Genomic DNA, 24,676 nt, shown 5'->3' with positions numbered 1-24,676 from the left:
GTGTCATACTGCCCGCTGAGCTCTGAGGTATCTAAGCCTTATGTGTGTCATACTGCCTGCTGATCTCTGAGGTATCTAAGTCTATAACGTTCAGTACTGTGACAGTCTACTGAGCTGGTGTATCTCAGCTTACCATGGATGATACTGATGATTAGAGATGAGCGAACATGCTCGTCCGAGCTTGATGCTGGTTGGAGCATTAGGGTACTCGAAACTGCTCGTTGCTCGGACGAATACTTCGCCCGCTCGAGAAAATGGCAGCTCCCGCCGTTTTGCTTTTTGGCGGCCAGAAACAGAGCCAATCACAAGCCAGGAGACTCTGCACTCCACCCAGCATGACGTGGTACCCTTACACGTGGATAGCAGTGGTTGGCTGGCCAGATCAGGTGACCCTGGGATAGACTAGCCGCTGCCCGCGCTGCTCGGATCATTCTGTGTCTGGATGCCGCTAGGGAGAGAGCTGCTGCTGCTCAGGGAAAGCGTTAGGGTGTTCTATTAGAATAGTGTTAGGCAGGAGTGATTCTACAACAACCCAACAGCCCTTCTTAGGGCTACAATAACGTTCTACTTTTTTTATTTTAATTTGCATCTAGTACCATTTTGTGAGGAATTAGCAGGGGGACTTGCTACCGTTGTGTTTAGCTCTTAGTGGCACACATATCCATAGCAAAGACCGAAGTGGGAAAATTTAGTAGGGGTTGGATTTCAATTAGGCACTAACTCAGTGTCATCTCATCTGGCATAGTAGTGTGCTTTGATACTTGGCTAGAAAATAGCCATAGGAGAATACAAAGAGCTTACTTACGCCTACAGTAGCGTTCTATATATTTGATTTCTGGTTGATCTGCTGGTGGCTGTACTTTCTGCAGTGCATGTACTAGCCAATTCTGAGCAATTTGTAGTGAGACTTGCGACCGCTGTGTTCTGCGCTTAGTGACGCACATATCCATAGCAAAGACCGAAGTGGGAAAATTTAGTAGGGGTTGGATTTCAATTAGGCACTAACTCAGTGTCATCTCATCTGGCATAGTAGTGTGCTTTGATACTTGGCTAGAAAATAGCCATAGCAATAGGATAGCATTGTTTGGTTTTAAAAACTCAAAAAAAAACAAAAAACACAAAAAAAAACAAAAAAAAGTTAAAAAAAAAATAAAGTTATAACTCTCATTTTAAAAATGTTTAACCCGAGGGCTAGGGGTAGAGGACGAGGGCGGGGACGTGGGCGTCCAACTACTGCAGGGGTCAGAGGCCGTGGTCCTGGGCGGGGTGAGACACCACCTGCTGATGAGGGAGCAGGGGAACGCCGCAGAGCTACACTCCCTAGGTTCATGTCTGAAGTTACTGGGACTCGTGGTAGAGCACTGTTGAGGCCAGAACAGTGCGAACAGGTGATGTCGTGGATTGCTGACAATGCTTCGAGCAATTTGTCCACCACCAGTCAGTCTTCCACGCAGTCCACCCATGTCACCGAAATCGCCACTCCTCCAGCTCCTGCACCTCAGCCTCCTCCCCCCCAGTCTGCCCCCTCCCAGGAAAATTTGGCATTTGAACCGGCATACTCTGAGGAACTGTTTTCTGGACCCTTCCCACAGTCACAAACCACTTGTCCGGTTGCTGCTGAGCAATTTTCCGATGCCCAGGTTTTCCACCAGTCACAGTCTGTGGGTGATGATGACCTTCTTGACGTAGTGGAAGAAGTGTGTAAAGAGGTGTCCGACGATGAGGAGACACGGTTGTCAGACAGTGGGGAAGTTGTTGTCAGGGCAGGAAGTCCGAGGGGGGAGCAGACTGAGGGATCGGAGGATGATGAGGTGACAGACCCAAGCTGGGTTGAGAGGCCGGGTGAACACAGTGCTTCTGAGACGGAGGAGAGTCCTCGACCAGAACAGGTTGGAAGAGGCAGTGGTGGGGCCAGACGGAGAGGCAGGGCCAGAGCTGGTGCATCAGCGCCAAATGTGTCAACTAGTGAAGCTCCCGTGGCGAGGGCTCTTGCGGCGAGGGCTAGATCTTCAGAAGTCTGGAGGTTCTTTAAGGAAACACCGGATGACCGACGGACTGTGGTGTGCAACATTTGCCAAACCAGGCTCAGCAGGGGTTCCACCACTACTAGCTTAACTACCACCAGTATGCGCAGGCATATGAATGCTAAACACCCCACTCAGTGGCAACAAGCCCGTTCACCTCCGGCCGTGCACACCACTGCTCCTTCCCCTGTGTCAGCTGCTAGTCAGCCCCCTGCCCAGGACCCTGCCACAAAAACCCCATCGTCGCCTCCACGATCCTCCACAGCATCCACCAGCGTTCAGCTCTCCATACCCCAGACGCTGGAGCGGAAACGCAAATATAGTGCAACCCACCCGCACGCCCAAGCCCTTAATGTGCACATTTCCAGATTGCTAAGCCTGGAGATGCTGCCCTATAGGCTAGTAGAGACTGAGGCCTTTCGCAGCCTCATGGCGGCGGCCGCCCCTCGGTATTCGGTCCCCAGCCGCCACTACTTTTCCCGATGTGCCGTCCCAGCCCTGCACCAGCACGTGTCAGACAACATAATCCGTGCCCTGACCAACGCCGTTTCTGACAAGGTCCACCTGACCACGGACACGTGGACGAGTGCTGCCGGGCAGGGCCACTATATATCTCTGACGGCACATTGGGTTAACTTGGTGGAGGCTGGGACCGAGTCTGACCCTGGGGCTGCTCATATACTGCCGACGCCGAGGATTGCGGGGCCTACCTCGGTCCAGGTGTTTCAGGCCTACTATGCCTCCTCCTCCCCCCACCCCTCCTCCACCTCCTCCTCCGAACGACCATCCGTGGGCATGGCGCCATCAGTCGGTAGCTCTAGGCACAGCAGCAGTGCCGTCGCTAAGCGACAGCAGGCGGTGCTCAAACTGCTGAGCCTAGGCGATAAAAGGCACACCGCCCAAGAACTATTACAGGGCATCACGGCGCAGACTGATCTGTGGCTGGCACCGCTGAACCTCAAGCCGGGAATGGTTGTGTGTGACAACGGCCGTAACCTGGTGGCGGCTCTGCAACTCGGCAGACTGACACATGTGCCATGCCTGGCCCATGTGTTAAATCTGATAGTTCAGCGTTTCCTCAAGACATACCCCAATCTGTCTGATTTGCTCACGAAGGTGCGCCGCATCTGTGCGCATTTCAGGAAGTCCAGCACAGATGCTGCCACTCTCAGGGCAGCGCAGCGCCGCCTCCAACTGCCCGCTCACCGACTGTTGTGCGACGTGCCCACGAGGTGGAATTCAACACTGACCATGTTATCCAGAGTTTACCAGCAGCGCCGAGCGATTGTAGACTGCCAGATGTCAACTTCCACCAGAACTGGTAGTCAGGTCAGTCAGCTTCCTCAAGTCTACAATGAGGAGTGGACGTGGATGTCTGATATCTGTCAGGTGCTGAGTAACTTTGAGGAGTCAACACAGATGGTCAGTGGCGATGCCGCCATCATCAGCCTCACCATCCCGCAGCTTGGCCTGTTGAAAAACTCTCTGGTCAGCATGAAGTCGGAAGCTTTGCGCTCGTCACAAGAGACAGGGGAAGAATATTCCCTTGTTGATAGCCAAAGCACCCTTAGGTCTGTTTCTCAGCGCATATCGGAGGAGGTGGAGGTGGAGGAGGATGAGGAGGAAGAGGAGGAGAATGTTGGCGAGACACAAGAGGGGACCATTGTTGAGTCCTTTACTGTTCAGCGTGTATGGGCAGAAGAAGAGGAGTTGGAGGAGTTGGAGGAGGAGGAAATGGACAGTCAGGCCAGTGAGGGGAGTGAATTCTTACGCGTTGGTACTCTGGCGCATATGGCAGATTTCATGCTAGGCTGCCTATCCCGTGACCCTCGCGTTCAAAGAATTTATTCCAGCACCGATTACTGGGTGTTCACTCTCCTGGACCCACGGTACAAGCAAAATCTTTCCACTCTCATCCCTGCAGAGGAAAGGAGTGTGAGAATGCATGAATACCAGCAGGCCCTGGTGCACAAGCTGAAACAGTATTTCCCTTCTGACAGCGCTAGCGGCAGAGTGCGTAGTTCTGCGGGACAAGTAGCGAGGGAGAGTAGGCGAGCAGGCAGCTTGTCCAGCACTGGCAAGGGTACGCTTTACAAGGCTTTTGCCAGCTTTATGTCACCCCAGCAAGACACTGTCACCTGTCCCCAGTCTCGGCAGAGTAGGGCTGATCTTTACAGAAAGATGCTGAGGGAGTACGTAGCTGACCATACCATCGTCCTAAATGATCACACAGCTCCCTACAACTACTGGGTTTCAAAGCTGGACATGTGGCACGAACTGGCGCTGTACGCCTTGGAGGTTCTTGCCTGCCCTGCCGCTAGCGTCTTGTCCGAGCGGGTTTTCAGTGCAGCTGGTGGCATCATCACCGATAAGCGTACACGCCTGTCGACTGACAGCGCTGACAGGCTGACGCTTATTAAAATGAATAAAGGCTGGATTTCTCAGAATTTCCAATCTCCACCAGGTGAAGGAAGCTCAACCTGAATAATTGATCCACTCCTCCTCCTCCTCATTTTCCTCCTTCTCCTCCTCTTTGTACAGTAAAGCAGAGGAAAATGGCTATTTTTTGACAGGGCCCACTGGCTCTTGCTATAGTACTTCATGCATTTAATTTTTCTGGAGGGCCACCTACCCGGTCCTCTGTTTGAAACAATTTTTGTGAGTGCCACATACAGGCACTCAATCTATTCCATTTTACTGCAGGGCCACCTACCTGCTCCTCTGGTTTGAAACATTTTTGGGACTGCCACATACAGGCACTCAATCTATTCCATTTTACTGCAGGGCCACCTACCTGCTCCTCTGGTTTGAAACATTTTTGGGACTGCCACATACAGGCACTCAATCTATTCCATTTTACTGCAGGGCCACCTACCTGCTCCTCTGGTTTGAAAAATTTTTGGGACTGCCACATACAGGCACTCAATCTATTCCATTTTACTGCAGGGCCACCTACCTGCTCCTCTGGTTTGAAACATTTTTGGGACTGCCACATACAGGCACTCAATCTATTCCATTTTACTGCAGGGCCACCTACCTGCTCCTCTGGTTTGAAAAATTTTTGGGACTGCCACATACAGGCACTCAATCTATTCCATTTTACTGCAGGGCTACCTACCTGCTCCTCTGGTTTGAAAAATTTTTGGGACTGCCACATACAGGCACTCAATCTATTCCATTTTACTGCAGGGCCACCTACCTGCTCCTCTGGTTTGAAACATTTTTGGGACTGCCACATACAGGCACTCAATCTATTCCATTTTACTGGAGGGCCACCTACCTGCTCCTCTGGTTTGAAAAATTTTTGGGACTGCCACATACAGGCACTCAATCTATTCCATTTTACTGCAGGGCCACCTACCTGCTCCTCTGGTTTGAAACATTTTTGGGACTGCCACATACAGGCACTCAATCTATTCCATTTTTCTGGAGGGCCACCTACCTGCTCCTCTGGTTTGAAAAATGTTTGGGACTGCCACATACAGGCACTATCCAAATTAAATTGTCTCCATAGCAGCCTCCACACGTTGTCTCCATTGCTACCTCCAAAAGTCGTCCATATAGCTGCCTCCATACATCGTCCCTTTATCAAACGAGGTGTGTCAGGCAGAAATTTGGGTTGTTTTCATGGATTCCACATCAAAGTTGTTAACTTTGTCGCCACCCTGCTGTGTTATCCACAAAATATACTGGCAAACTTTTACCATTTAGGGATATTATTTCAGCGCTTCTTGCGCATCTGTTTACATTCCCCTCACCCGCCATATTCCAAACTTATAAGAACGCTACTACACTTAACTTGGTGCAGGCTGGGACCGAGTCTGACCCTGGGGCTGGTCATATACTGCCGACGCAGAGAATTGCGGGGCCTACCTCGGTCCAGGTCTCAAAGGCCTACTATACCTCCTCCCACCCCTCCTCCACCTCCTCCTCCTCCGAATTACCATCCGTGGGCATGGCGCCATCAGTCGGTAGCTCTAGGCACAGCAGCAGTGCCGTCGCTAAGCGACAGCAGGCGGTGCTGAAACTGCTGAGCCTAGGCGATAAAAGGCACACCGCCCAAGAGCTATTACAGGGCATTCCACATCAAAGTTGTTAACTTTGTCGCCACCCTGCTGTGTAATCCACAAAATATACTGGCAAACTTTTACCATTTAGGGATATTATTTCAGCGCTTCTTGCGCATCTGTTTACATTCCCCTCACCCGCCATATCCTAAACTTATAAGAACGCTACTACACTTGATCTTATACAAAAGGTTCTTAGAAGTGCTGTTTGGGGAGTAGCCTAGAGACAGGGGCTTGGATTGGCAAAAGCTCGCCTGGCTGCAGAGCGCCAGCTCCATCCCAAGATCCAACTAACATAGTTGCAGCACCTTTAATCTACTACTAGTTCACTGCCTCCATAATAATAATAATAATAATCTTTATTCATATAGCGTCATCATATTCTGTAGCGCTTTACAAATCATAGGAAACAAATACAAATGTAATGTAACAGAGCACAACATTTGTATGGAACAACAGGAGTGAGGTCCCTGCTCGCCAGAGCTTACGGTTTATGAAGATGATGGGGTAACACGAGGTAAAAGAATATTTAATGGTCAAGCCATTCTTCTTAGGGAATAGAAAAAAATATAATAAATGGAATTGCTGTCGCTTGAACCACTCAGCCGTCATCTTATATACCAGGTCCAGGGTGAATGGGACTGCAGAGAAGTCTGGTGCCTGTTGGTTGCTGGATAACAGATGGGAGGACGACACAGGACGGGTTAGTAGAAGAGTTAAAACTTCATGCAGTTAATGAGTGTTATAGGCTTGCCTAAAGAAATGGGTTTTAAGAGCACGTTTGAAACTTTGGAGGTTAGGTATTAGTCTGATAGTCCGGGGCAGAGCATTCCATAGAATTGGTGCAGCTCTAGAGAAGTCTTGGAGACGCGAGTGGGAGGTCCGCACTAGGGTAGAGGTTAATCTAAGATCACTGGCGGATCTAAGAGCACGGGTTGGGCGATAGACTGAGATAAGAGAGGAGAGGTAGGGGGGTGCAGCATTATACAGAGCTTTATGGATGAGGGTTATTATTATTTTAAACTGTATTCGAAAGGAGACTGGCAGCCAGTGCAGCGACTGGCATGAACTGTAAGCATACATGGTCCCCTTATCAAACGAGCTGTGTCAGGCAGAATTTTGGGTTGTTTTCATGGCTTCCATGTTAACTTTGTCGCCACCCTGCTGTGTAATCCACAAAATATACTGGCAAACTTTTATCATGTACCGATATTATTTGAGCGCTTCTTGCTCACCTCCTTTGGTTCCTCTCTGACACCCATTGGTTTGAAGCCTGAGTCCAATTAGGGTATGTCGCCATGCCACTCTCTAGCCTGCCGCTGCTGCCGCTGCCTCTGCATGCCGTCCCCTATAGTGTCGGGGTCAATTATTGGATGTTTTAGATGCTATCTAGCTTCATTCTGTCACTCTGTCATGGCCATGCTGTTGCCCATAATTTTGGCATAATGGTGCGATTAGGCAGCCTCAGAGGCATCCATGCATGCTGCCCCTGCTGTTTCCTGTCCATTTCCGTGGTGTTTCCATCCTTTTCTGAGGTTCCCAGGTGTTTGGCCAAGCTTCCCTGTGCAGAGCCTTGGTCCCCTTGAAAAATGCTCGAGTCTCCCATTGACTTCAATGGGGTTCGTTATTCGAGACGAGCACTCGAGCATCGGGAAAAGTTCGTCTCGAATAACGAGTACCCGAGCATTTTAGTGTTCGCTCATCTCTACTGATGATGCATATACTCAGATGTGGTTCTCTCTCTTATTTACTGAGTTTGTGTATCTAAATCTTTTAGATTTGATACTGTTAGTAGAGCGGATGAAACTAATCTTAGCATGTTTGGAATTCTCTATTCACCTGGTGTATCTAAGCTTATCGTGTTTGATACAACCTGCTGCCTACTTGATATGTTTAAAGTTTGATACATGTTGCATATTTGATGAATTTTAGGCCAGGACCAATAATGAGTCATTCAGTGTATCTAAGCTTATCATGAGTGGTACAACCTACTGCTGAAGTGATGTATCTATATGGAACTAAGTCAATGAGGGCAAATCATTATTACAATTTGTCTTTGACTTGTTGTTTATGTTTAATTCCATTTTTGTTTTATCTGAATTCATCAAGTCAGTCCATATAATAATAATAATAATAATAATAATAATAACAATAAATAATAATATGTAAGTTGTTGTATTTGGGTTTTTTCCTGGTTTGTCTCATAATATTGTTGGGGTTTTATTTGCATTTGTTGCATAATGTTTTAGCGCATGTCCCACTATGGAGCAATTGGTCTTGCTAAATTTGGTAGTAGGTTGTCCTATACGGCCGGAGGGGACTGTAGTCATTTTGCGCCTAAACAGAAATTTGCACCAAATCGCAAATCCTGTATTCAGTTCAGTATTGTAAAAACTAGTCTAAGCAAATAATGAATTTGCAGCATTTTGCACTGTCCCATGTTCATTTGGCGTAATAGAAAGTCGAAAACAGCATTTGTACCACAACTGCGCCAAAACAAGCCAAACATAGACAAAAATGACAATGATGAATCCCCCCCCCCCCCCCCATTCAGTGCATCTAAACCTATCATGAGTGATACAACCTAGTGCTGAACGGATGTATATATACTTAGCATTTGTGATACTGTGTATCATGTGTGAGCTGGTGTATCTAATCCTATAATATGTGATACTGTCTACTGAGCTGGTGTATCTAATCCTATAATATGTGATACTGTCTACTGAGCTGGTGTATCTAATCAAATAATATGTGATACTGTCTACTGAGCTGGTGTATCTAATCAAATAATATGTGATACTGTCTACTGAGCTGGTGTATCTAATCCTATAATATGTGATACTGTCTGCTGAGCTGGTGTATCCAATCCTATAATATGTGATACTGTCTACTGAGCTGGTGTATCTAATCCTATAATATGTGATACTGTCTACTGAGCTGGTGTATCTAATCAAATAATATGTGATACTGTCTACTGAGCTGGTGTATCTAATCAAATAATATGTGATACTGTCTACTGAGCTGGTGTATCTAATCCTATAATATGTGATACTGTCTGCTGAGCTGGTGTATCCAATCCTATAATATGTGATACTGTCTACTGAGCTGGTGTATCTAATCCTATAATATGTGATACTGTCTACTGAGCTGGTGTATCTAATCCTATAACATGTGATACTGTCTACTGAGCTGGTGTATCTAATCAAATAATATGTGATACTGTCTACTGAGCTGGTGTATCTAATCCTATAATATGTGATACTGTCTACTGAGCTGGTGTATCTAATCCTATAATATGTGGTACTGTCTACTGAGCTGGTGTATCTAATCCTATAATATGTGGTACTCTATGGAGCTGGTGTATGTAACCTGTTCAGTGTATCCGGAGCAGAGTGTCTCTAAGCCTATCATGTGCGGTACTGTCTACTGAGCTGGTGTATCTAATCCTATAATATGTGATACTGTCTGCTGAGCTGGTGTATCTAATCCTATAATATGTGATACTGTCTACTGAGCTAGTGTATCTAATCCTATAATATGTGATACTGTCTACTGAGCTTGTGTATCTAATCAAATAATATGTGATACTGTCTACTGAGCTTGTGTATCTAATCCTATAATATGTGATACTGTCTGCTGAGCTGGTGTATCTAATCCTATAATATGTGATACTGTCTGCTGAGCTGGTGTATCTAATCCTATAATATGTGATACTGTCTACTGAGCTGGTGTATCTAATCAAATAATATGTGATACTGTCTACTGAGCTGGTGTATCTAATCCTATAATATGTGATACTGTCTACTGAGCTGGTGTATCTAATCCTATAATATGTGATACTGTCTACTGAGCTGGTGTATATAATCCTATAATATGTGATACTGTCTGCTGAGCTGGTGTATCTAATCCTATAATTTGTGATACTGTCTACTGAGCTCGTGTATCTAATCAAATAATATGTGATACTGTCTACTGAGCTCGTGTATCTAATCCTATAATATGTGATACTGTCTACTGAGCTGGTGTATCTAATCCTATAATATGTGATACTGTCTACTGAGCTGGTGTATCTAATCCTATAATATGTGATGCTGTGTAAGTAGCTGGTGTATCTAATCCTATAACATGTGATACTGTCTACTGAGCTGGTGTATCTAATCCTATAATATGTGATACTGTCTACTGAGCTGGTGTATCTAATCCTATAATATGTGATGCTGTGTAAGTAGCTGGTGTATCTAATCCTATAACATGTGATACTGTCTACTGAGCTGGTGTATCTAATCCTATAATATGTGATACTGTGTAAGTAGCTGGTGTATCTAATCCTATACTATGTGATACTGTACACTTAGCTGGTGTATCTAATCCTATAATATGTGATACTGTCTACGGAGCTGGTGTATCTAATCCTATAATATGTGATACTGTCTACTGAGCTGGTGTATCTAATCCTATAATATGTGGTACTCTATGGAGCTGGTGTATCTAATCCTATAATATGTGATACTGTCTACTGAGCTGGTGTATCTAATCCTATAATATGTGATACTGCCTGCTGAGCTGTGTATCTAATCCTATAATATGTGATACTGCCTGCTGAGCTGGTGTATCTAATCAAATAATATGTGGTACTCTATGGAGCGGGTGTATGTAACCTGTTCATGTCTGACAGTGTATCCGGAGCAGAGTGTCTCTAAGCCTATCATGTGCGGTACTGTCTACTGAGCTGGTGTATCTAAGCCTGTGTAATCATGACTGGGACTACATGCTGCTGAATTGGTGTATGGCGTATCTAGTATGAGGGGCATATCTGTCCACATTTGCATACACATTAGTGTATCCACCCATGGATTCCATACATAATTCTGTGAGATTCGATAGGAGCGATTATTCTTCATGCAAAAATTTGGAAAAATTGATATTGTTTGCCACAAAACAGCAGGAACCAGAAATGGTGACATTAGATAGGTTTCCCCAGTGGACACAATTGTTAAAAGTTGCACAGTCTTAGGCCCCTTCCACACTTGCGAGTGTGATGCGATGAACGCGCATCACACTCGCAACGCATGCTGCCGGGAACGCACGGCCCGAACGCTGCACCGCGGGAGTGAACTGACATGCTGAGTTCACTCCCGCAGTGCAGCTTTCGGGCCGTGCGTTCCCGGCAGCTTGTGTTGCGAGTGTGATGCCAGTTCATCGCATCACACTCGCAAGTGTGGAACGGGCCTTAGCACTGAGTAGTATAGGACTACAGTACCTGACTACACAGGGCTTCTTTGTAGTCTGTCACCATGGAGACACATAGAAGTAAAAGCATCATTTTAATGGAGGGTAAATTCTTGTTTTAGTTGTACTCTGCAGCCTTTTTGAAGTTTGTTTTATTTAGGATGTGACACAGAAAATTAAGAATAAAACAAAAATGTAAAGACCCTTCTAAACACTTGCAGGAAAGTCCAAGTTTTGTCCACATTTTATTCATATACTGAGGCCATACATGAAGAAACTTGTGAGGAGAACCTTGGCGCATAACCACAAACATGGCAATGCAAAGAATGTGACTAAATGACCCAAAATGATCGCAGAGAAGAGAGAAATGAACAACAACAATGTAATTTACTAATAGAAAAACATAAACAGCATCAACACATGGAGGAAAGTGATACAAATGTATCATAAGAGATTCTAAAGAAGTCGTTCAGAAATAACACATGAACCTACTAATTATATTCCTGTACATAGGGGGCAGTATTATAGTAGTCATATTCCTGTACATAGGAGCAGTATTATAGTAGTTATATTCCTGTACATAGGGGCAGTATTATAGTAGTTATATTCTTGTACATAGGGGGCAGTATTATAGTAGTTATATTCTTGTACATAGGGGGCAGTATTATAGTAGTTATATTCCTGTACATAGGGGGCAGTATTATAGTAGTTATATTCCTGTACATAGGGGCAGTATTATAGTAGTTATATTCCTGTACATAGGGGGCAGTATTATAGTAGTTATATTCTTGTACATAGGGGGCAGTATTATAGTAGTTATATTCCTGTACATAGGGGGCAGTATTATAGTAGTTATATTCCTGTACATAGGGGGCAGTATTATAGCAGTTATAATCTTGTACATAGGGGGCAGTATTATAGTAGTTATATTCTTGTACATAGGGGGCAGTATTATAGTAGTTATATTCCTGTACATAGGGGGCAGTATTATAGTAGTTATATTCTTGTACATAGGGGGCAGTATTATAGTAGTTATATTCTTGTACATAGGGGGCAGTATTATAGTAGTTATATTCCTGTACATAGGGGCAGTATTATAGTAGTTATATTCCTGTACATAGGGGGCAGTATTATAGTAGTTATATCCCTGTACATAGGGAGCAGTATTATAGTAGTTATATTCCTGTACACAGGGGGCAGTATTATAGTAGTTATATTCCTGTACACAGGGGGCAGTATTATAGTAGTTATATTCTTGTACATAGGGGGCAGTATTATAGGAGTTATATTCCTGTACATAGGGGCAGTATTATAGTAGTTATATTCTTGTACATAGGGGGCAGTATTATAGTAGTTATATTCTTGTACATAGGGGGGCAGTATTTCTGTTGGAATGGGGAATTATTTTTACAACATAATAGAAATTTTTATTGAAGGTTTATTGAAGACAAAAACCTTAAATCAGATCTCTGTTCTTAAAACAATGGACAGACATATATGGGGACACAGTGACAATATAAATAGCACTATATAATTGTAGGATATATGCTCAAGGACTCAGGCAAAGTACATCTATAATTACGGCCAATTACCTTCCATCCTCAGTCATCTTTCTACTCTCTTCAGTATTTAAAGACATACAATGTTCTATCAGTGAGTCTATGGAGTGTGCAGAATGCTGCAGTCTATGAGCAATGCTCTGTATTTTGAAAAAAGTAGAATAATAGATCTGCATTTCCAAAAGAGCTCCACCCTTGCACACAGGTTATTTCTGGTATTGCACCTCAGCTATGATTCACTTTCTAATAAGGTCATTGGGATACTGCATCCTATTAAACAAAATTCTCAATATTCAGCACAGAATCTGCTTTGGAAAACCCAACGTGTAGATTTTGATGCTGAATTTGAGTTTACATAAAACACTGATGACTGGTCCAAAAAGCAGCATCTGTCCAATCAGAAGGTCTGCACATTTATTGCTGTTTGTTAGCGCTATGTGACTAGTGTTGTATCTACTGTGAATGTCATTGGTAATTGTGTAACCTTCTCGGACCCCTGTAGTATGTTGTGTTGTATTATTGTTACTAATTATATAACTGGTAACAATAGCAACCAGAGTAACTGCTAAAAGTCTGTTCGCTATTTGTGTTTTGTCCCTCTCTGTATCTATGTCTGTGTAACATGTAACTGTAAATTGTATTGTATCGTAACACGGCTGCTATGATATTTCTTCTAAGAACAGCGCCGCCCCTTTTTATAGATTGGGCCACATTCATTAAAGTGTTTGCAACAGTTTTTATGTCCGACTTTGTCATTGGCCCACATTTATCAGAACCAGTGCAGTCTGTACTGGGTGCAGTGTCCTGTGTATAGTGCAGGGGGCGCTAGATTAATCAGAACCGGTGCACGGTCTTCATGAATCTGGCGCCCCCCTGCTGCTTGGTGAATGGGCACCATTATTTTTGGTGCATTTTGTTCATGCTGCTGAATTGTGGTGCACGTCAGTAATAAAAGTAGGGCACATTTACTTACCCGGTCCAGTCGCGATCCTCCGGCGCGTTGTCCGACGAGGATTCGGGTCTGCCGGGATTCACTAAGGTCGTGCCCCCGAGTTCCTGCAGTTGTCTCTGCTGCGTTGAGGTCCGCCGGAGTTCACCTGCTTCTTCCTGGTGCATGTGAGTGCTTGATCTTGCGACACAAATCGTTTTTTTAAATTCTGCGGAATCTTTCCGAATCCTTCAGGTTGTCCGGCGGAATTGACCCGGGTCAATTCGGCGCAAAACTGAAATATTTGAGAAAACCCGACGGAATCGCGGTCCGTGGACCCCCAGTATGACTAAGCAGTAACAGTCGCTTTAGGTGACATTTTTCTGTCTTGTCGGACACAAAACTGGCGCAGACGCTATAATAAATCTCGGCTGCTGTGTTTGATATTGCACTAAGTCCCAATGAGCTTCTAGTAGCTGAGCTGCAATGTCAGACACCACCCTTGTTACTGTAATACTGGAGAATCCCTTTAAAGGGCACCTACCACCACAAATCTACCTATAAAGATCCTAACAGCGGGCCTGCTGTTCTGCGCATGCGCAGACAGCAGATGTGCCGGACGAGGGCGCGCAGCTCCTCGTAGCTGCGTGCCGAAGATTTTTGGTAGGAGGAGAAAAGAGGCTACCGGGGCGTGGGGTAGCCGCCTCGTGTAACCTCAGAAGAGGCTACTCCACGCCGCAGTAGCCGCATAAGAAAATTTTAATATTGGGGCAATAAAAGTTTTCAAAACATTGCGGGGACGTGAGGATTAGCCCTTAAAAGGGCTATCCTCACGTCCTATTGATCCACCTACCACCCGATCTACCTTTATAGGTAGTTTCGTGGTGGTAGGTTCCCTTTAAGGAACTTTATGACAGATCACTGCAGATTATCGCCTTTCATTATAGTGTTGCTAAAAATATCACATTTTTATATTTGACTTCAAATCCTCCAGTTTCTTCCCAATAATGAGGACAGTGACTTATGTCTGCAGCACTCTCCGTTCCCAGCTCCGTTAATCCATAGGGAACAAAATCCATAAAAAAGCAGTTAAAGGAAACACTAAACCTGTGGAACGTGGCATCTCTAATAACTAAGCGATGCATTGTTCTCTGTTATCAGCCAATCAGTCAAGGAATAGATTATCTGCAATGTTCTTGAATGCGGTGAGTGATGGGGAGTCTCCCTGCCCCCATGTAATAAAGTGGGGACCCGGAGGATTTATGCCGTATATCGACCCCTATCTGGACTATACATGCTGCAGGGCCGCAGTGTAAGATCTTGTATATAGCTCGCAGCCAGCGCTGATCAATATCCCCCCCCCCCCCCGGAGATTGACGCTTTATCTCGTCTCATTTGCCCCCTCCTCCTGTTCCCATCAGCTTTTATGACTTTTACTAGATCAGAAGATGATTTTCATCTCTGACAAGACATTCCCCGGGTCAAGTAATCTGCAAGAAGAGTCCACTCATTATCTTTACAAGAACTGGAACCCCCCATAGGAAGTTTACAGCTGTTCCAGGAATTCGCAACGAATATTCCATGTTTTATCTCTCCGAAATATTTCACTTTTTCTGAAGCTGCAAATTCTGTTCATACATGAATAGAATGATAGCGCTGCAGTAAAAGGGCTTTATCCATGAAAGAAAGTGATGTTTATACAATAAAGATCATTTTAACCCCTTACGTTACAATTTTAGTCAGTTTTATTGCTGTTTTTGGCCCTAAAAATCATAGACTGGTCAGTGTAAGAATCCAGAGTGAGTGCAGACACTTCATGATCCCTCTGTGCTATGAGATGCTGTGAGCTGACAATGTGCTTAGATTATCAGGGCACAGGGTTTTCCTACACTTTCATTTAGCTTTTGAACATTCACTAGTATCTGACACATAGAATACGTGAGATGAGACAGATCAGAGATGAGATAGGTATAAGACACAATAATACAATCAGCTCTGCTGACTCACCTAATTGATAAAACAGAGTCAGCACAGCTATGTCACCACTACCCCTGGATCCAGAACTTATCTTGTTTGTAGATCTGCTGTTGTCTCCCATACATGCTGCTGAGAACAGTGTAACAGCATGCGATGCTGCTGAGCCAGGCAGCGCCTGTATCTGTATTATGCTCCCTGTCTCCTACCTCTCCCCCTTCTCCTCCAATGCAAGATAAGCTACAGGAATCTGCCGATTATATTCAGGAGTTTACAGTCTGATCCAGGTACAACCAAATTGTAACCACCAGGACTGATAGAGACAGGTTGTAATTATATCTGTGAAATGCTGGATTTTTGTTAATAACAGGGAATTAGAGAATGTGTTATTTTGTTATCCTGAGTGCATATAAGAAACTTGTCTCGGTGGGAATATCCCTTTAAGACTGACACAAAAAAAACTATAGGAAAGAGGTAGTAACTGGGAATCAGGAGGCCGGGGAATAGCAGCCGTTACTGGTTAGAAGAAGAAATAAGAGGATGACTCAGAGAATTGTACAATTCTAAAAAATAAATGAATCAAATTCTGTATCTATTTATTTAATGTACTTAAATTCCTTAAAGATGTTGCCTGTTTCGACCTTCAGGAAGCAGCAATTCTCATCCTGAAAGCCAGAATTGAGCCAAATTTCTGAAGATTCCATATTGGGTGCATTTAACTTATATAGAAGTGGATAGAGCCATGAAGCACGTCCGTACGTACAGGAAAATAGGGAGCAAGCGATATCGTTTTCCCGTCACATAGTTACCGTACCTTGGCCGGGCAAATTGTGTGGTTGGTTATTGGTCCCCCAAAAGTTTGTGTGAATGGGGCCTAACAGCTACATGAGCCCCTTTGAGATGAATGGAGCAGCACTGCATCGCATTATTCAGTCCAATAGTGATAACTGGGAATCTCATATATTAGTGGGCCCCTTGGTGTAACTGGGCTTCATCTATTGCTCACCACAGATGGACTTCTGTTCTGTGCATTGGTGAGACCCTTTAAAAGCAATCCCCAATTCCCAAATCACCCCATAAGGAGACATAAGATTGAGCCCTACACACATACAGTACCACATACACCATAATGTTTCGTCATGTGTAAGGTGCCATACACATTGCTGCTCTTATTATGGCTTGGTTTGGGAGTTTGTCCCTTTAATAGTGTGTTTACCGATGTGTCGGATACAAAGTCTCCGCTCATAGAAGATGTTTGTTCTCTCATTCCGAGAAATCTTTTCATGTTAAAACATTCAGTGATAAGAAGATCTCAGGAAAAATACTCGTAAATCAGAATTCCTGTAATTACCTCGCCATTGATGTTTGATGGGTTTGCAATCCATGGCCCTAAAACTATGAGGTCATGCCGGGAATTGCTCCAGCTAGAAGGGAACAAGTTGGGGCTTATACTTCCATATCAGCCTATTACATATGTGGACACGCAGAGAGTTCTTTGTACTGCGGCTCTACCATGCAACCAAAAGAAAACAGCGCTGCTACTGTAATGGTGGCTGTGTCTGGTAGTGCAACTCAGTTCAGTTTGCTAGTTTTGAAAAATTGTGGAAAATTATCAATTTGAAGTTGTCCAATACCTGTAGGGATGCCGGGGTGCTGGTTAGCAGCTCGCTGAAGTATTAGATTACACCTGCAAGTCATAGAGGTCTATGTTGAAAGGAGAGGGAAGTAGGAGGAGGCTGAAGTCTATGAAGAAGGGAGGGGGGGGTAGAAGGAGGCTGAGGTCATTGGAGAAGGAAGGGGGAGTAGGGGGAGGCTGAGGTCTATAAAGAAGGGAGGGGGAGTAGGGGAAGGCTGAGGTCTATGAAGAAGGGAGGGGGAGTAGGGGGAGGCTGAAGTCTATGGAGAAGGGAGGGGGAGTAGGGGAAGGCTGAGGTCTATGAAGAAGGGAGGGGGAGTAGGGGGAGGCTGAGGTCATGGGAGAAGGGAGGGGGAGTAGGGGGAGGCTGAGGTCTATGAAGAAAAGAGGGGGAGTAGGAGGAGGCTGAGGTCTATGGAGAAGGGAGGGGGAGTAGGAGGAGGCTGAGGTGTATGGAGAAGGGAAGGGGAGTAGGAGGAGGCTGAGGTGTATGGAGAAGGGAGGGGGAGTAGGGGAAGGCTGAGGTCTATGAAGAAGGGAGGGGCAGTAGGAGGAGGTTGAGGTCTATGAAGAAGGGAGGGGGAGTAGGAGGAGGCTGAGGTCATTGGAGAAGGGAGGGTGAGTAGGAGGAAGCTGCAGTCTATGAAGAAGGGAGGGGGAGTAGAATGAGGCTGAGGTCATTGAAGAAGGGAGGGGGAGTATGGGGAGGCTGAGGTCTATGAAGAAGGGAGGAGAGTAGGAGGAGGCTGAGGTCTATGAAGAAGGGAGGGGGAGTAGAATGAGGCTGAGGTCATTGAAGAAGGGAGGGGAAGTAGGAGGAGGCTGAGGTCATTGAAGAAGGGAGGGGGAGTAGGGGGAGGCTGAGGTCTATGAAGAAGGGAGGGGGAGTAGGAGGCTGAGGTCATTGGAAAAGGGAGGGGGAGTAGGGGAAGGCTGAGGTCTATGAAGAAGGGAGGGGCAGTAGGAGGAGGTTGAGGTCTATGGAGAAGGGAGGTGGAGTAGGCTGAGGTAATTGGAGAAGGGAGGGGGAGTAGGGGAAGGCTGAGGTCTATGGAGAAGAGAGGGGGAGTAGAAGGAAGCTGAGGTCTATGAAGAAGGGAGGAGGAGTAGAAGGAGGTTGAGGTCTATGGAGAAGGGAGGGGGAATAGAAGGAGGCTGAGGTCTATGAAGAAGGGAGGTGGAGTAGGAGGAGGCTGAGGTCTATCTAGAAGGTAAGAGGGAGTAAGCAGTGGCTAAAATCTATGGACAATGGAGGGGGAGAAGGAAGTGGCAGTTGTCTATGGAGAAGTGAGTGGGAGTAGGAGGAGGCTGAGATCTATGGAGAAGAGAAGGGGAGTAGAAGGAGGCTGAGGTCTATGGAGAAGGGAAGGGAGAGTAAGAAGGGGATGAGGTCTATGGAGAAGGGAGGTGGAGTAGAAGGAGGCTGAAGTCTATGGAGAAGGGAGGGGGAGAAGGACATGGCTGAGGTCTATGGAGAAGGGAGGGGGAGTAGGAGGAGGCTGAGGTGTATGGAGAAGGGAAGGGGAGTAGGAGGAGACTGAGGTGTATGGAGAAGGGAGGGGGAGTAGGGGAAGGCTGAGGTCTATGAAGAAGGGAGGGGCAGTAGGAGGAGGTTGAGGTCTATGGAGAAGGGAGGGGGAGTAGGAGGAGGCTGAGGTCATTGGAGAAGGGAGGGTGAGTAGGAGGAAGCTGCAGTCTATGAAGAAGGGAGAGGGAGTAGAATGAGGCTGAGGTCATTGAAGAAGGGAGGGGGAGTATGGGGAGGCTGAGGTCTATGAAGAAGGGAGGGGAGTAGGAGGAGGCTGAGGTCTATGAAGAAGGGAGGGGGAGTAGAATGAGGCTGAGGTCATTGAAGAAGGGAGGGGGAGTAGGAGGAGGCTGAGGTCATTGAAGAAGGGAGGGGGAGTAGGGGGAGGCTGAGGTCTATGAAGAAGGGAGGGGGAGTAGGAGGCTGAGGTCATTGGAAAAGGGAGGGGGAGTAGGGGAAGGCTGAGGTCTATGAAGAAGGGAGGGGCAGTAGGAGGAGGTTGAGGTCTATGGAGAAGGGAGGTGGAGTAGGCTGAGGTAATTGGAGAAGGGAGGGGGAGTAGGGGAAGGCTGAGGTCTATGGAGAAGAGAGGGGGAGTAGAAGGAAGCTGAGGTCTATGAAGAAGGGAGGAGGAGTAGAAGGAGGTTGAGGTCTATGGAGAAGGGAGGGGGAATAGAAGGAGGCTGAGGTCTATGAAGAAGGGAGGTGGAGTAGGAGGAGGCTGAGGTCTATCTAGAAGGTAAGAGGGAGTAAGCAGTGGCTAAAATCTATGGACAATGGAGGGGGAGAAGGAAGTGGCAGTTGTCTATGGAGAAGTGAGTGGGAGTAGGAGGAGGCTGAGATCTATGGAGAAGAGAAGGGGAGTAGAAGGAGGCTGAGGTCTATGGAGAAGGGAAGGGAGAGTAAGAAGGGGATGAGGTCTATGGAGAAGGGAGGTGGAGTAGAAGGAGGCTGAAGTCTATGGAGAAGGGAGGGGGAGAAGGACATGGCTGAGGTCTATGGAAAAAGGAGGGGGAAGTATGAGGAAGCTGAGGTCTATGATGAAGGGAAGGGGGATAGAAGTAGGCTGAGGTCTATGGAGTAGGGAGGGATAGAAGGACATGGCTGAGGTATATGGAGAAGGGAAGGGGGAGGAGGCTGAGGTCTATGGAGTAGGGAGGGGTAGAAGGACATGGCTGAGGTCTATGGAGAAGGGAAGGGGGAGTAGGAGGAGGCTGAGGTCTATGGAGAAGGGAAAGGGAGTAGGAGGAGGCTGAGGTCAATGGAGAAGGGAGGGGGAGAAGGCCATGGCTGAGGTCTATGGAGAAGGGAGGGGGAGAAGGACATGGCTGAGGTCTATGGAGAAGGGAGGCGGAGAAGGACATGGCTGAGGTCTATGGAGATGGGAGGGGGAGAAGGACATGGCTGAAGTCTATGGAGAGAGGGAATAGTAGGTGGCTATAGCAGAAAGGAGGAAATAGACACAAACACAGACTCTTCCTAGTTCATAGCGATACTGCTCAGTACAACCACAACCCCTTCAAATCACATGCCCAATGCAATTGTTTGTGAAAGAATCGAGAAACCCCTTTAAATACACGATAAAGTAATGGTGTTTATAGCAAAAGCTGCGATTACATCACATCTGATCCGGTCACATCTACAGCTGTGTGCAGAATTTTACATGTAGATCCAAGAAGTCGCTTCTTATTGTTATCCCTGGTGGGGTGAGAGTCCTGCTGCTGTGCATTGTGGGACTTGTAGTGTTGTAGCAGCTCTGGATGTGGCTGGAGCATAAGACTCGATACTTTTTCAGTCATCTAGGATTTTGCTTTTACGCTTTGACATTTTCACACTAATGACTAGTCCACGTTCCAGACGTTACATCCATGAGTCAGACATTTACGCTCTTTAGATACAAAACAATGATGCAATATATTATCTACAATAGACGGAATTATTACAATCCGCAAAGCGAGAGGCAATTGGGTCAAATTCTGATGAATTCAGTTCAAAAAGTGCATGTGTCAGTACAAGCCGCTGGATCATACAAAGCAGTCAGTGTGCGGGAGAGGGAACACGTTACCAGGTGTAGGGGGCGAAGACACGAAGATAGTGAGGTACATGGTGCCTCATGCCCCAATAGAATCACAAGTATCCAATGATTCATTCATAAAGTCTGCAAAAAGATTTACTCAATAGTTATAGGGGATAACATAGTCATGGGAGTCCTATTCTCCTGAACGGATGGTAAAGTGTTCACTTTTCTTCAGTCTTTATTATCGGACTGCCGTAGATAGCTAAGTGCTGTATTAATACATCCCATACACAGCCCAACAATCCATTAAGATGGGAGAATGGGACCCCTGTTCTTATAGGGGTTCTAGTAGTTAGACATTCACATCATCCATTGGATAGGAGCTGAACTATTTGGCCAACCCCTTTAATTCCCCCTTTCTTGCCTACTGCAGCGATGATGTGAGATACATGTATATGTGATGGTTATAAGCTATCCCCATCTCGGTGTGATATCCTGTAAAAGATAAGACAGTACATACACATGTATTGTTTTCCTTTAAAGGGAAGCTAACTCACACTTACTAAACATATCTTTGAGAACTGCTTTTATACAACAGTACAACTATCCCTATAATGTTCTGCCCCATGCCTAAAAAGTTCAGTTTGTATCACTGAATCACCATCTACTCAAATGAGCCCATTTGAGTCCAATCATTGACCAGCTTCTGGGCCGAGTCCAACATATTCATGTCCTTCCTGCTCAGTTATGCCTCTAGCTTATTCCCCCCTCCCTCAGGGATGAGAGAGATGCTGGCTGTGTGTGACTCACTGAAGAGAATTCCTGAGGGAGGGGTGAATTAGGGAGCTAATTTCTCTGCAGCCAGTCACATACAGCCAGCATCTCTGTAATCCCCTTCCCTCAGAAATTCTATTCAGCGAGTCAGTTACACGCAGCCGACGCCTCATTCCTGATTGAGGGGTGAATGATGAAGCAGAGCCGAATTGACTGGGCTGAAGAGAATACAGGCCCCTTGTCAATCAGGAAGCTGGAGGTGAGGCTGAGCTAGAAGAACATGAATATGTATAGATGGCGAGTCAACTTTACAGACTGTGGAACTTTTCAGGCATGGGGAGGAACAATATAGGGATAGTTGTACTGCTGTATAACTGCTGTTTTTAGAGATATATTTAGTTAGTGCGAGCATAATTTTAACTTGACCTGTTATCCTATAATAAGACTCTGCCTTTGTCTGCAGGAATTTATGTTCACAGTATAGCTGTGTCAGCACCAAAGAAGAGCCCGCCCACCTGACAAGCACAGAGATAGAGACAAGATGCAGGAGACACTAGATCTATTAGACATCTATAGATGTTATATTTTGTTTTTGAGAAATAACTTTTTTTTTTCCTGCCTAGAACATAATCAATAATTTTTTCTGCTGTCCATCCTCTTGGATCGTAAATCTCATAGCGTCTGTCAGTCTTCAGACACCACAGAATTCATGAAATATGTGTCGCCAGGAGGGAGCCCTTAAAGCAACTGCACATTTTTGCTATTAAAAGAAAATCTGTCATTTAAAGGGGAAGTTCTCTTAATCTACTACACCATAATCTCTTACTGAGTGCAGAAATTGTCCCCCAGCTTCCCTGGATATAGCGACTTAGTGGAAGGGACTGACTTATCTTCATAGTGAATTGATCTGCCGTCTGCTGATCGATGCCGGTCTGGACCCCCTCCCCGTGACATCTGCTTTAGTGATTTCAGCTATTATCAGCCTGATCCAGGGTATGAAACCCCCCTGGTACTCTATGGCAATGCTGGGACTAGGGGTGGGCGATCACCCATCGATCCCATTGCATATAACGTGGTGCATCAGGTGTGCATTGTGCTGTTTGGACCAGATCTGGGTGATCCTGCACAATGTAATGATCAGTCCATTACACTATTAGGTATCCATGTAACGCAGCGTTACACAGCAGGAGTCCTGTAGCCACGGTCTATATACCATATCGCTGCACTGTAGAGACAAGATAGGTGGGGATGTTTTAACCATTTGTGTACAAAAATTTTTTAAAAAAGCACATGCCGAGTTGTGTAATTACACAGTATCACCCCGACCTGCGGACACATCCATGGCCTCACTCCCAGTAAACTGGAAACATTAGTGGTCGCCGATCTAAATGGAAATTATACCATGAAACAAATGTGTAGAGAAGTTTGGACGCCGAGGAATGTGCGGTTTTACGAGGAGGGACATTTTAGGGCCACTAATTTGGTTTATTTATGGTTTACGAGGAAGCAAGGAAGCACACGGAAAACAGCAGTTTGTGGAGACGCATCCTGAAGTGAACCGTCCGCGGGAACAGACAGAACGTTTGGCATTGTTCTTGGCAGAAAGTTTAAGTGCACAGAGAACAGCAGTGTGAGGACATGACCCCAGAGCACTTGGATATGCCACAATCCTGGAATATAAAACCATATATCACAGTCCTGCTGCTACTAATAACATACACAAAGGTCTGATTGCACATCTCTCCAGGGACAATACATATTATTGGCTGCAGAGAGCACAGAGCACAGCAGTGTGAGGACACAACCACAGTTACCTTGGAGAAGCTACAATCCTGGACTATTAATGCATATTTCACAGTCCTGCTGCTACTAACAACATACACAAAGGTCTGATTACACATCTCTCCAGGGAAAATACATAACACTGGCTGCAGAGAGCACAGAGCACAGCAGTGTGAGGTCTGATTACACATCTCTCCAGGGACAATACATAACACTAGTTGCAGAGAGCACAGAGCACAGCAGTGTGAGGTATAATTACACATCTCTCCAGGGACAATACATAACACTGGCTGCAGAGAGCACAGAGCACAGCAGTGTGAGGTCTGATTACACATCTCTCCAGGGACAATACATAACACTGGCTGCAGAGAGCACAGAGCACAGCAGTGTGAGGTCCGATTACACATCTCTCCAGGGACAATACATAACACTGGCTGCAGAGAGCACAGAGCACAGCAGTGTGAGGTCCGATTACACATCTCTCCAGGGACAATACATAACACTGGCTGCAGAGAGCACAGAGCACAGCAGTGTGAGGTCCGATTACACATCTCTCCAGGGACAGTACATAACACTGGCTGCAGAGAGCACAGAGCACAGCAGTGTGAGGTCTGATTACACATCTCTCCAGGGACAATACATAACACTGGCTGCATAGAGCACAGAGCACAGCAGTGTGAGGTCTGATTACACATCTCTCCAGGGAAAATACATAACACTGGCTGCAGTCTGCAGGATCACACCTGCTGACAGGTTCCTTTTAATAGTTAAATACATTTTGATAAAACCTCATCTTTTCTTAGTGGTTAACATTATAGCCTTGCAGCGCTGGGGACCGGGGTTTAAGTCCCAGGGTCAAGATCTGCAAAGAGTTTGTATGTTCTCTCCGTGTTTGCGTGGGTTTCCTCCGGTTTCCTCCCACACTCCAAAACATACTGGTAGATGATTAGATTGTGAGCCCCATTGGGGACAGGGACTGATTTGCCAAGCTTTGTGCAGCGCTGCGTAATCTGTGTGCGCTATATATATAAAGGAATTATTATTATCTTTTCTGATAGTTGCATATTCCTGTATGAGCATAGAGGTACAATTATCCCTACCAAACAGAGTTATAAGGCTCTCTACCCCTGGTGGTAAATTTATCTCTATGCGAAGGAA

At 45.8% G+C, this 24,676-nt stretch overlaps 1 protein-coding gene across 2 annotated transcripts in view; it reads left to right on the top strand.

Moving 5' to 3' along the window:
- Window positions 1-22,617, top strand: part of LOC140104207 (uncharacterized) — a 540,921-nt gene extending 518,304 nt beyond the window's left edge. For both annotated transcript variants that reach the window (XR_011850264.1, XR_011850267.1), the window contains one exon: window positions 22,200-22,617. The gene's annotated coding sequence lies outside the window, so the exon portion shown is untranslated. The remainder of the gene's footprint in view (window positions 1-22,199) is intronic.
- The last annotated feature ends 2,059 nt before the right edge of the window (window positions 22,618-24,676 follow it).

Source organism: Engystomops pustulosus, chromosome 10 (assembly GCF_040894005.1).
Source record: "Engystomops pustulosus chromosome 10, aEngPut4.maternal, whole genome shotgun sequence".
Lineage (NCBI taxonomy): Eukaryota > Metazoa > Chordata > Amphibia > Anura > Leptodactylidae > Engystomops > Engystomops pustulosus.
This window is presented reverse-complemented; position numbering and strand designations above follow the sequence as displayed.